Genomic DNA, 14917 nt, shown 5'->3' with positions numbered 1-14917 from the left:
CTTACGGGACGGGTTAGAAACGCTCCCGGACTCTGTAACTTGTGTATTACGAAATCCCTCGGCTCCGCCTCCTATATAAGGGGGAGTCGAGGGACAAAGAGAGCATCGATTCATTGTTTCACGCAACCCTAGTTTTTACATCGTCGAGTACTTTTCGGCTGAAACCTTCGAGATCTACTTGCCCTCTACTTCCGACTAAAACCCTAGTCTACAATCTGTAGGCATTGATAAGTTAATCCCTTGTCACCCATCGGGAGGTCAAGATAAAAATATACAAGTCATCCGATGACTCGAATAAATGTGCTATTCCAACAGCCGAAAAAGTACTCGACAATATATTCTCAGAGTGCCTCAGTCGCAAAATAATCTCTGAATGGCGCAATACTTTGCGAAGGTAAGTCCCCGAGATCCGTCCTGTGCGGCGTGACACCGCCACTGACGCGCTTTGCTACTTTTTTCCGTATCAGCAGATGCGAAGAAAAATCCTAACGGACGCGTTAGGTACCCGATAAAACATAACTGGAATTCGACATTTGGTAAGACCTTAAGCGGCGCATGTCGAATTACACCAGTATCCCGAGATCATGTCCAGGGACGTGATCTTGAAGTAGGTTTTGGTGGATTGCCACAAGAGCAGTTAACTAGTACCTGATCCGTCAGATGAACTAGCCCCAATTACCGTTATCCCTGCACAATATATGATTGATTTATTGAAAATATATGTTAACTCGAAGAAGTTGTATTGTAATTATAAAGTTGGAGATTTTCCCTGATTCTTCGATTCAAGCAAAATCTCGGGGGCTACTGACATAGGCATCTCCAATGGGCCTGCCGAAGATGGTACCCGGGGTTTTATTTAAGGCCCACGACCCGAAGATTATGAAAGCCCGGAAGCCCTGTTAGGAGAGTTTGGAAAGATAGAATTGTATTAGGAATATCGATTTGTAACTATTACGGGACGGACTCATATTGTCTCCCGAACTCTGTAACTTGTGTATCACGAAACCCTCGGCTCCGCCTCCTATATATGGGGGAGTCGAGGGACGAGGAAAGGATCGATTCATTGTCAACACAACCCTAGTTTTCTAGTAGTCGAATACTTTTCCGGTTGAAATCCTCGAGATCAACTTGCCCTCTACTTCCAACTAAACCTTACTCTACAATCCGTAGACATTGACTAGTTAATCCTTTATCACCGGGTAAATGGAAACCGGAGCTTACATTTAAAGATTACCCTGTAAGTAGTACTATATATATAGCTATGTCCGTGAATCTCTTTGATATTTTCTTTCAATACGATGCTTGATTATTAGTTTGATCGAACTATTTTTTTGTAAAGTGTATGAGGCAGGACCCCGGGAATAACTTATGTGGATACTACGTCTGCGAGCCTGTCACAGGGATGCGGAGGATTCTATACACCACACTCGTGTACGTGAACAATATTTCACAACTAATCTTATTACCATCAATTGTATTGAGTTCCATTCATATATATTGATCTCCTTTTTTTAATACAGATTATACGCCTGCGGGACACTCTCATATCGGAGGATCGCGAGCACTTCAAGAGGAACTCGCGGGATTCTTTTTTAACGAGACCCTTGCCCCAAATGGAGAGTACTATCGGAAGTTCGTAGATCTTGAACGACATATTCGTAGTCGTTAGGCATATATGAGATAGATTTAGTAAAGAGGTGCGACTTTATATTGTAAATATGCATGCATTACGTGTACTGTTGACGATGTCTATATATTCATGACGATGTTTTGTGATTTCTTGAATGATGTATGCATTGCTGAAACTCAGCCGCGGCTCAGTTTCTCAGCCGTGGCAGAGAAACGATGCTCCACCCTAAACCTTTGCCGCGGTAGAGAAACGGCAATTTTCTGCCGCGACAGAGACCCTCCAGTTCCGGTTCGTACCACGAACCGGGACCAAAGGTCCTTCACCACGAGCACCCTGGCCGCACCATGTGGCGGAGCCTTTGGATCCGGTGCATATTTAAACCGGGACTAAAATCTTTTAGTCCCTTCTGTTTAATCCCGGTTTGGAAACCGGGACTGATGGTCCAACTGAACCGGGCCTGAAGCCCCGTTTCCCACTAGTGATAATTGTAGTTCTGGACGGTTCGGAAGGCGACAGGTAGAAGTCTTGTCTATAAAGTTCATTGGTTTTTTCCCTGGGTAGCACGGAGGCACGCCGTAGGTGACCTAGCCAATCAGGTCAGCATCAGGATGTTGGCTCCCACGCGTGTTGTCTGGGTGCTAGCAGCGCTTTCTTCCCGGAATGGTTCTCAGTCACGTTGAAGATGTCCACGGGAGGACCAAAGACAAGAGGTGTTGCCTCCACACGTATGTACACCATGGATGATCGCCTTTTTTCGGTACTGGTCTCTCAGCAACGCATGATGGTTTCAGTCTGGTTGTGCTCTCTCCATACCTAGTATTCTCGACTCTCGATCGAGCTGCATGTTGAAAGTTATAGATCTGATCTTCATTGGTTATACTTATATCTAGCCCTGTTGCTTTGATGTGGCAAGGCCAGCGTAGCATCTTATTCATTATTACAGAATAATCTTTCACACAGTGTTAATATGCATGGTACGCCGCACACGATTTACCCAACAAGTATAAATGTGTAGACAATGGGCCTCTAAAGCGCATATAAGTTGCGGAAACGAAACCTTATGCGTAAGGAGACCGATTCGCACACGCATCGGCCTCCTACGTGCATTTATGGAGCTTCTTTTTCTTTTTCTTTGCACAAACTATATGCAGGGACTCAGCTTCATTACTTTGTACAATTAATATGTTTTAATTTGGTTAATATAAAAATTCACAACATGTAAATGTTTAGTGAAAAGTTACAATTGTGAAATTTCACACTAGTATAACCATATTCGACGTAAATATCATCAGCAATTGGATTTTCTCCAAAAAAAAAAGAAACACTTGCTATATCTATCTATTATGGCATTAGAACAAGGGACAGTGTAGATTCTATGTCCTTACTAAGGATAACTTAGCCAAACGGAAGTGGAATGTGTGTCAAAAATATTGTTTTTGTGATTCTACTGAAACCGTTAATCATTTGTTCATTCATTGTCAGTTTGCAAAAGTTATTTGGCAAATGGTTTATTTCTCTTATAACATACCCCCACCAGCGAATATTACTAATATGTTTGGTAAATGGCTGAATGGTGTAAACAAGAAAGATAAACAGATGATTCGGATTGGAGTTTCAGCGTTATGTTGGTCTATTTGGAGGACTAGGAATGATATCATTTTTAATAAACATACTGGAACTAATTTTTTGCAGGTTATCCGACGCGCTGCTCAATGGATCCAACAATGGGTTTTCCTCCTCCCGCCGAACCAGCGGCAGGATATGGTTACTAGATGCAACCGAATGCTAATGGTTGTTCAGGACTTCTTTTTCCAGGCTACTGGATGGCGACATGCTAATAGAATAGCAAATGGATAACTTTTCTACATGTTGCATTTTCTTATGGTTGATTCATGTGTCGATCTTAGTTTTTGCTTGATTGTAATAGTGGATTTTCTATAACTTCGTACTCGTTTTTAATAAAGAAAGCCGTGTGCATCAATACTATTGATGCAGAGGCTCGGACGATGCTTCTATATCTAAAAAAAGTGTAGATTCTATGTTTTAAGGATAATTAACTACTCATGGCTCCATCTACTCACTGATTTTGTACAGAACCTAAAGAACACACGACGGGATAATTGTCTTGTACGGAAGTGAAAACTGCCAGGTGTGCTCATCAGGAGGCCACATGCGTCGCTGGATGAGTCACTAGCAGACATCCTGCAGTCATCCATGTGCGGATGTGCCTATGATCGACCTTCATCGATCTGGGGGCCTCATCTTTGATTTTATTGCCAAACCTTAAGAAGCTGTCTGCGCTCTGCACGCGTTCCACGAGGAGGAGAGATCCAAGTCCATGTTTAGAGCAAATACAGTAGTATCGTCGGTATAAATAAGATGTTATGTTATCTATAGCTAATACAGAAACTTAATTCGGCTTCCGGGTGCGTATGATCCCTCTACCATAAAAACATATATATAAGTGTTAAAAAAATTTGACAAAAAAATTTACATGTACATCTCCATAATATATATGTTTTCGTCAAGTTTCACGAAAAAATGATATTTTTTGTAGTCTAAGCGAAAAAGAGAAAATTTATCTTGTGACAAGTCTTTGTTTCAGCACCGAATTTTGTCTTTTTTACACACGCCATATGACATGTCGATTTTTCATGAAACGACTTTGTGAGCGCGTAGCACATGAAAATGTACGTGCGAAATTTTTGTTTCAATTTTTTTAACATTTTGAAATGTGTCTAACATGTATTTCAAAATAAAGGGAGCATACGCTCCCATGTGCCAAAACATGCTAATATATAGTTAATATATACAATAATTCGATATAACAATGCAATATTTTATCTATACATGGTTCATCTTTCACTCTCACAAGGTGCCTAGCAGGTAGCTATTGCATTAGAGTCTACTTATCTTCTCTCACCTCTTCTCTCCCCTCCAACTAAGTACACTTATTATATTTAAATCTTTCTAGCCTGCCGACTTAGTCTTATTGTACATGCTCTTACCTCGCTGTTCCAGAAATTGGTGTACTTTAAAAATTGACCCATCCAAAAAAAAATTAAGGTTTTATCTGTTAGAGATATGCCCAAGAGGCAATAATAAAAGTGTTTATTGTTATATCTTAGTGTTCATGATAAATGTTTACATCCCATGCTATAATTGTATTAACCGGAAACATTAATATATGTGTGTTTTGTAAACATAAAAGAGTCCCTAGTAAGCCTCTTGTTAAACTAGCTTGTTGATTAATAGATGATCATGGTTTCCTGATCATTAACATTGGATGTTATTAATAACAAGATTATATCATTAGATGAATGATGTGACGGACATACACCCATAGTAAGCATAGCATATGATCAAGTCATTTAGTTCTTTGTGCTTCAACCTTTAATATGCATAGGAACTTAATCCTTCGACCATGAGATCTTGTAAATCACCTACACTGGATGGATGCTTTGATGACACCAAACACTACTGCGTAAATGGGTTGTTATAAAGGTGCCATTAAGTGTTCGGAAAGTATAGGGTTGAGGCACTTGTATCAATAGTGGTATTTGTCCATCCTAATGACGGATAGATATACTCTGTGCCCTCTCGGTGAAATGATATCTAATTAGCTTGCAAGCATGTGACTGGTTCACAAGGGATATCATATCACGGTACGAGTAAAGAGTACTTATCGGTAACGAGGTTGAACTAGGTATGGGGATACCGACGATCAAACTTCGGATAAGTAAAATATCGCAAGACAAAAGGAATTGTTATTTTATGTGAATGGTTCTTTCGATCACGAAGTCATCGTTGAATATGTGAGAGCTATTATGGATCTCCAGGTCCCGCTATTAGTTATTGATAGGAGAGGAGTCTCGATCATGTCCGCATAGTTCTCGAACCGTAGGGTGACACACTTAAGGTTTGATGTTGTTTTAAGTAGATATGGAATATGGAATAGAGTTCGAATATTGTTCGGAGTCTCTGATGGGATCCAGGACATCACGAGGAGTTCCGGAATGGTCCGGAGAATAAGATTCATATATAGGAAGTCACTTTCCAAGTTTGGAAATGATCCGGTGCATTTATGGAAGGCGCTAGAATGTTCTAGAATCTTTTGGAAGAAATCACCATGGAAGGTGGAGTCCAGGATGGACTCCACAAACCCTAGGCCGACCAAAGGGGAAGGTGGAGTCCATGGTGGACTCCACCACCATGGCTGGCCATAGGGGAAGGAAAGGGAGCAATCCCACTTCCCCTAGGTTTCACCCATATGAAAGGTTTTGAGTTGGACTCTTATTCGGATTTTGGGCAAACCCTTGGGGGTTCCACCTATATAAAGAGAGGGAGAGGGAGGGGCTGAATACAATAGTTGGCCGCACCACCTAGGGGCTCCCAAGCCGGCGCCCCTAGCCCCTCCTCTCTCCCAAACCCTAGCTACTCCCTCCTCCTATTTCTCCCGCGGTGCTTACGGCGAAGCCCTACCGGAGATCTCCACCACCACCACCACCACCACGCCGTCGTGCTGGCGGGATTTTGAGGAGGATCTACTACATCCGCTGCCCGCTGGAACAGGGAGAAGGACGTCGTCATCAACACCGTACGTGTGACCGAGTGCGGAGGTGCTGCCCGATTGTGGCACCGTCAAGATCTTCTACGCGCTTTTGAAAGCGGCAAGTGATCGACTACATCCACCACGAGATTTATCTCGTTAACGCTTAGCGATCTTCGAGGGTATGTTGATCTTCGCCTCGTTGCTACCATCTACTAGATTAGATCTTGACTTGTTATTCGTTCTTGCGGTAGGAAATTTTTTGTTTTCTATGCTACGAATCCCAACATTATCTTACTTCAATTATTTCATTGCTTATGACTACGCGCAAGCGCAACATTTGTATGTTTTCTATACCCTCCATTCTATAATTTTTGTGGTGATTTATTTTATATTTAACCTAAGACCACCACAAAAAATTAAGTAAGATATAACATCAATCTATTTTATCATTACATGTATTGTAATATCATCACTTTTTCATATAATACAAGCCCAACAAAAAGAGTAGTGCCGCAACGTAGAGGTTAACAGATTTTAAACCGTTATGGTGAAACCTCCATGGGAACATGATTTTGGCCTGCTAGGGCCTAATGCAATTTAGTACAACTACTGTCGGTGGAGAAGGACGTGCGAGAAAGAGCCGGTCGCGGGGAGGTGGCACGTGCTGCTGTGGCGAGATTAAGTGGGAGGTATCTAGAGAAAGTAGGAGGAAGAACCAAGGTGTGGCGACGGATGAATATATAGCAGAGAATACGGACAGTCCTCAATCAGTAGAAGCGTTGGGGACAGCGGCGCTCGGCAACCAAAACGCCCCGAACTGCACAGACCATTTTTTGGGTGTGATACATTAACTGATTTGGTTGCTGAAGAAATGAAGAGACATCGGTCGAGAAGAAAACCATTTACCACCGGAGCAGCAACATAAATATGTGTTGTACGGTTAGTGTAGCTTTGCTATACAAAAGTTCACTTTGGTGATGACCAAAACACCAAATCGAATAGTAATAATAATTGCATGGCTAATGTAGACCAGATGACGTGGCACTATGCTGAGGTGGATATAGCTTGCATGTTAAGAGAAATAATTTTAGTGGGTTGCTCCTATTTAGTTATTATAGATGTCATTGATTTTCCAAGGCTAGCATGGATGCACGCCGTAGGTGATGACTGAATCGGCTCAACATCACCATGTTTTTTTTTTTTTGCGAATAAGCTCAACATCACCATGTGGCTGCCACGCATGTTGGCAAGTCGCTGGAAGCTGTTTCTTTCCGGAATGGTTCTGGGTCATATGAAGATGTTCACGTCAGAGGACAAAACACAAGGGAGGTTTGCCCTGCAAGAATGTACGTGTGCACCATCAATGGTCACCGTGGTTTTTCTTTGGAGATCTCTCGACAACAGGGGCATCAACACATGACGACTTTGGTATGGTGGTTACTGCTGCTCCCCATTACCTAGTCTTGACTTGCATGGCGAAAGCTGTATATCTGCTATTCATTTGTTTTACCTAGTTCTGATGCTCGGTTCTGGCGTTCTCTAGTCGTACGTATATTGCAGGCGTTACTATTTGGGTAACTTTTCATAGTAGGTGTGTGGCTTGCCGTACTGGTTGATGGATGTTGTTGTTTGACGTTGATTTATGGGCACTTGGGTCGATCATGTTTATTTTTCTTTAATATTATTATTTTGGTTATGCAGACTATTCATCTCTCGAGTAGCTATTCATATGGAGTTTTTTTTTTTTTTTTTTTTTGCAAAGGTTTGTCCTATTCGTGTCATCCATATACTAATATATAACTTTTTATTGAAACTAGCAAGGTGGCCCTCGCAAATGTGAAAGCATCATATTCATTATTTATTTCTAAATAATTTTTTTGTCCTCCTATTACCTTCTATATACAAAAACATGACATATTCGATATTGAGATATTTGGAAGATAAAGTGTTGGCAATTGTATATATAATTATATTATTAAGTAAACAATTGATTACCAAATCATGTGAGCGAAAAAATCTTATGATATCAATTTCTCAAAAAATAAAATATCATGACATTCCTTATTTCTCATTGTTTTGAAATTCTCAATGTCATAGTAGAGGTAAGTGACCTCATGATCTTGCCATCGTTACTTTGATTTTTCTAATGGCAAAATTCTTAATGAAAGTACTTCACCATTCAAAAGTAGATGGCATTTAGATATTGATCAGTTGCAACCATGCATATGAAAATAATTGTGACTTTTTGTTAAAAAAAATGAGTGATGGACCTAATGCATACTTCTTATTGAAGAAATGAGAAATATTTGAATTAGAGGCCAAATTGATATGTCCGACATCACACTTTGGGGGATACATTTTGGAACATAAGTACAAAAAATAAGATTGTCTATGTATCTAGAGCTATATTCAATATCCAGTCAGATTATTTCGTACTCATGACCAAACAAACTAATGAGTGCTTAACTAAATATGTACCAAAATTTTAGAAGTGAATTATATATTAAAGATATAACCAGAAGAAAATAAGAGGAAGCCAATTCAAACAAACTTTAAAGTACGATCAAAGAATCATTGAGGCATATAACTAAATGAGATACATTACCCAACGCCAAGGTCTACTGCCGTCCTGAATCTTGGATTCAATTTTTTTTATTGATATGCAATAAAAGTTTTTTTTCTTACACCTGGACAGAAAAATGTGGCTTCAAACACCTAAGCATGAAAATTTATTTAACTTAGCATTTCTAGTTGTTGCATCCATGCTTCAAATACGTAAACTTGAAAACTAATTCAGCAGGGCGTATCTATTTCAACCATGTACCTTAATATGTAATGAAAAAACTATATTCCATGTACGCAAAACTCCAGGTCTTCAAATGTAACGGTCCAGCCAGACATGTACCTTAATTTTCTGTCCATATTTTATAATTTCCTAGATGTGATGAACTTCCGTTCTTTATAACCATGTAACGTGTGGAGGCATCAACTTTGCATGTAAGGTGTGGTTGGACATTACATCAAAGGCACCTTGGAGCCTTATCCTCTCCCCGTCCACAGTAGAGAGAGGGCAACTTTTGGGCGATCCCGAGCATTACACCTCGCCACCGCCAGATCGGCGGGTTCCTCACCCTCCGGCGGCTGCTCCGGCAGCGGGAGGATGGGGAAGCCCCTATCTGCGACGTGTAAATAGCGTAGGTTCGGTTCGGGAGCTAGCCTGCGGCGTTGGGGAGTGGGCGGCGTGGCCGGAGTGGCGTTTCGGGATGGAGGTCTTCCTCTCTGGCGGTGGAGGCCCGAGGAGCTCTGCTGCTGATCTTTCGTCGTCCGCGTGCTCGGGGCTCGATGGAGCTGCTGGGTGCGACAATCCCTCGCCGGATTCCGCGGGACGGCGGATCCGGGGTCTCTAAGATCTGAATCGAGCTGGTGATGCGGTGCAGGGCGTTGGCTTCGGCGGCGCTGGAAGAAGGCCCTCTGGGGCCGAGCTTCGTCGACTTCCCGTCTGCAGAGGGGCTGCTCCAAATCCAAGGCATGTGTGGAACAACAGCGGCGGCGCGTCGGCGGTACGTCTTCGTCATCGTCTTCGTCAACGGGGGGCTGAGGAGCTTCAATGCATTTTCCTGCTCCAAATCCAAGGCATGTGTGGAACAGCAGTGGCGGCGCGTCGGCGGTACGTCTTCGTCATCGTCTTCCTCAACGGGGTGCTGAGGAGCTTCAATGTATTTTCCTTTTGTCTCAGGAACCTTGTGCTAAATATCAGCAGCTCTTTTCCCGCAAAAAAAACTTTGCATGTAGGGTGAAAAGAGTTTTAGGGGAACCCTATCAAAGTGTTGATTGCTTTGCCTCCTCACTACTACGATTAGTGATTCGTCCGCCAATAGCTTAATCAAGCCCCAGCCTTTCAGTTTCATTGGTAGTGGAGTCAATGGGAATAATGCTTTATGATTAGTATCATTGAAAGAAACCAATGAACTTATGCCGCCGATTCGAAGGTGAAAACACGCTTGGATGATACCATAGATTGATCCCTCTCTCATGTGGTATTGTTTGTTTGGCTTATTTTCCCAAGATAGTGGGAGGAATACTAATGGATCATTGTCTAGTTGATGTTCTTTGGTGATTTTCTACCTGGTGGCAATGTGATTTTCCCATGCCAGTGGGAGGAATAATGTTGGATAGTTGCCTAGCTGATTTTTCTCACGGCGGCAGTCGCAATACAATGTGCTAAGGCTAGGCTAGACCGGATAGGCGTGCACAATGCTAAAAGGTATGTGATAGGCATAAATAGATTTAACTAGTCAAAGGTCTGATAGCACTTTTCATCAAAGTTACAAAACTATAGCGGTTAAATGTAATATTTTATTTTAAAAAAATGTTTCAAATTGACGGTTGGATGTTTTCCTTTTTCTCTTATAGAATGTTGTAATCAACATAAATCGCATCTTTATTGCTTAATTATTTTTATGTACATACAACGAACTTTGTCCGCTATTATTACTATTTGAAATAGGTTTTTGTTCACAAAACATTGATGCTTTCAGTAAAAAGTTACAATAATATGTTCTTGTCAGTAGGCAAATACATATAGTGACCGATATTGTTGATTAGCCTGATCATAATATATTTACCCGTACGTGCAGCCCCTTTTCATGGAGTGGCGTGAGCGTATGTGTTTTTTCTTGGTATATCTCTGGCCAGGTGCACGATCCATGTGTGGACTCTCCCGTTGTAGCAAGTTTACACGTTTCTATTTATTTATTTGGCACGTGCGAAAGTTAGTCTGGGTGAATAAAAAATGTATGTAACGTAATTTCTCCTTAAATCCTAACCGTAAATTACAGATCTAACAGTTAAAAATATTCATGATGATGTGGATTAACGTGGTGTCTCTATTTTATACCCCCGTATTGTGCTTTAATATATAATAGATATGTTTTTGATATTTAAAATAATATATGACTATCTTAATAATATTAAAGCATCAGAATATATAACAACAGTGGAAAAAAGGAAACTATTTATTGTCGATCGTATTTCTATATAAGACTATTTCGCAACTTTGCTATTTCATGTGGAAAGTGAACTCTAATATGAAGATAGGATGTTTTCCTAAACAATAGTATTGTTCTTCTGTTTCACGAGTCAATGTGATACACAAGGTGAATCTAGAGATGAAAGACTTCTAAGGATCCTTGTCGTAACTTTTAGTCTTATATATGATAAATACTTGTTATTATTTCTTTTTGTTTCTGAATCTGATTTACTTGAGTAGGAAAATTATTGAAGGCATAACTTTTCATGTGTACAGTGAACTAGAATAAAATCTACATCTAGGTGTCTCAAAATCAGCTACCGTGCTTCTCCTTAATGCGCACCCTGTTAGCAGAGACGAGATGCAGCTTCTCCTACTCCGTATTTGATACATCTGATATAAGCCGGTTAATGGTGTGAAATTCAGACTACTACCAAACCAGTCCACGGCTTCACCCCCCCCCTCTCTCTCTGTGCAAAACTGTTTTATTTGGTGTCCATATTTTGTTTTGCAGGTTTTAACGGCGTAGCATAGCCGATGGGCCGTCGTATCTATATGTCTGATTTACAGTATTTTATTCATTCAAATTTATCTAGATCGACAACTCTGTCTGTTTGGAGCTTCGCTGTCAAGCCTTCTCGGCCCAGGTTTTATGCGCCGCCCCATCTGTATTGTCACCACGATTTATGGGTTGAACTGTAGAACTCTTCTTGGTTTGGTGTGCTGTTCGGCTCTCTGCCTGCATGTAGTGGTCATCCAATTCACTGCGCACAGGTGAGCCCCCTCTCGCCGGTATTTCCTTCTTTTCACTTCTAGGTAAGTTTTAAGGATTGGTCTGCCAGATATTTATTTTGCCTTCAGTCTGAATTTCAGGAGAAAGATGGAAACACAATTTCAGTGGCCTTCATGCAGGTCTACTTTGCTATTGACCATGCAGAAAAATAAAATTGTAACTTTCACTTGATCAGTTTGAATGAACATGGTGTTTGGCAAGAGCTTATAAAAATAAATATCTTCATTCAAAATCGCTATCCCAAGTTTGATATGGGCATGGAGGCCTATGTGGAGCCCAATTTTAGGACTCCACCAAGCTAGGTGGTACGCCATCGAGGATTCAGGAGTGACACGCTAGGACGACCTACGCCATGTAATAATTAAGTCTAAGGTTGTGTCATTCATTCTATGTTAGGAAATAATGTAGCCAGGTCCTGTGGTGGGCCAATTAGGGTTAAATTAGTGTTGTGTTTGGTTTTGGGCCAGTCCAAACCAAACCAGGTCAAGGCCCATGTGGGGCGCCCCAGCCTAGCAAGGCTGGCCGGCCACTTCCCCTCATATAAGGAGGTGGGATGGCTAGGGTTTAGGACAGAACAAGTTTAGTCTCAAGATTAGGGTTTTCCCCATTGCGTGTTTTCACGTGTATCATCCCTCTGGGGGTACGGCGCTGCCGTTTATCTATATTATCCGCTGCGAAGGTTCTTGTGTTCATCAAGGATTATCTAGCTCAGGTTTGAGGCGTATCGATTCATCGATCCGTTGCTTGCTGGATTCGTTCCCTCTTCTCCAGGCTGCGTTCATCGCGTTGTTGGGAGGATTTACTACCCCAGGTTCTCGCTGTGAAAGATCGGGCATCAACCAAGGAGGATCCAGTGGGTCGCTCCCTCATCATGTGGTATCAGTTTTCTGGGTTGGTCACGGCGAGGTTTTGTTGATCGATCGCATCTAGATCGGTTGGCATCGGAGAAGATTGGTTCTAGATCGGAGGAGTTTGGCTCTCGGTCGAAGGAGGTTGGTTGGAGGAAGTTTGGCTTTGTTTGGTGCAGTTTGGAGGTCATCCATGGTTGTTTCGGAGGTCAAAATCGCGAAAATTCGCATCTGGAATCGGGAAGAGGAAGACGTTTCGCGACGTGCCCCGGTGCCAGGGCCGGCCGACCGGACCCAGGACCGGCTGGGCCGGTCAACCCGCCGGTCAACCGGGCTCCAGACCGGGTCCAGCCGGCCTGGATTGGACCAGGGACTGACGTCAACCGGCGCCGCTACTGTGCCGCCCCGACGCGCGGCCGGCCACCAGGCCGGTCTGACCGGGCTCCAGGCCGGTCGAGCCGGCGCCCAGGCCGGTCCAACCGGGCCCTGGGCCGGCCTATCCGGTTCCCAAGCCGGTTCAACCGGGCTCTGGGCCGGGCGAGCTGTTGCTGTTTCTGTTGTTTCTCCGGCGACGTTGGCTGTTGCTGCTGATGATGCTACTTCGTTTCCGGACGATGTTCTGGGCATGAGGTGTACTGTTTCGAAGAAATCTAGGAAGGTTTTCAATGACTATCTGGATTGCTTGAAGGGAGAACAGCGTCCGCCATCCAGTCTTCGTTGGTATCTACACCGTCTTGCGACAGTTCAGGAGTATGAAGATTGGGAGAGGAACATGGAGTTGGGTTTTGCTCGATGTCGCACATACAATAGGAAGTTCAAAAGTTCTTATGCATATTATCTTGCTCTACGGCGTGTGGACGAGGCATTAGAACGTTGCTGGCATGATGCGGTGGACAGAGGTGAATTTGCTGAAACTTGGAAAGACTACAAAACTTTTCTTCGTAGTGGTTTCGTGTTACCATATGTGGAGGAGAGTGAGCAGCCGTCCAGAGTTGTACATGCAATAGAGGAAGTGGACAAGTGCATAGTTCCTATTCAGGAGATTGTTCCACTACCAACAGTCACTAAGGACGAGGTGATGTCTTCGGAACAGAGGAAACCTGGCTCTGATACCAAGAGCGCTACTGTGACTGTTGAGGAGGATGTACCATTGAGCGGGCTGAATATGCAACTCAAGAAGGTACAAGATGATGCTTGCAAGGCAGTTGACAAGGGTCAGCGGTGGAGTTTGTTTCAGACTCAGTGCATTATAAATGGCAAGGCTTGCAAGTTGATGATTGATGGTGGTAGCTGTACTAATGGCATAAGCAAGGCGATGGTGGCAGCATTGGGGTTGTCTACATGGCGTCTTCCTGAACCTAAACGTCTTGAGTGGTTGAATAGCTGTGGTATGCTGAAGATTATTCACAAGGTGCGTGTGCCATTTACAGTTGATGAGTATGTTGATGAGATTGAGTGCGATGTGTTGCCATTGGAGGTGTGCGGATTGCTACTTGGGCGTCCATGGCAGTATGATCGCAATGTGACACATGCTGGGCGAGCAAATACATATTCTTTTATGCATGGTGGCAAAAGCGGACTTTGAAGCCTATGGGTGATGATCATATCAAGTCCGATGTGGAGTTAGTGGTGCGTAAAGAGAAGTTGCACAAGCCTAAAGTGCAGCTAGAGGTGCATGATGTTTCGAGCATTGATGTTGGTGATGTTTCAGCTATGCCTGTAGATGACAAGCCAGTTCTTGTTGGTGATAAGCCGGATGAAGCTACACTTGTTGTTGATGTGGATGTTGCAACATGTGCTACAGTTCCAGTTTGTGTTGATGCCAGTATACGGATCGATGATGTTTGTGCTTGATGATGTTCCAATACATGTGGCGCGGATGCGCGTGGGAGGAGTGGGAGGCGGCGCGTCGGTGGAGACGGTGGGCGGCGGCACTACCGTGCTAGAATGCTGCAGTCCGGTTTTCCGCGACACCGCGGATGCATCGAGGCAAGGATGGACGTGTGAGACATCTATGTGGCCCGGGAATTACACATCTTGTGCGGGGTCATGTGCGGCGACACGG

This window comes from Lolium rigidum, chromosome 7 (assembly GCF_022539505.1).
Source record: "Lolium rigidum isolate FL_2022 chromosome 7, APGP_CSIRO_Lrig_0.1, whole genome shotgun sequence".
Classification (NCBI taxonomy): Eukaryota; Viridiplantae; Streptophyta; class Magnoliopsida; order Poales; family Poaceae; genus Lolium; species Lolium rigidum.
The sequence above is the reverse complement of the archived record's forward strand: the minus strand, read 5'-3'. Positions refer to the sequence as shown.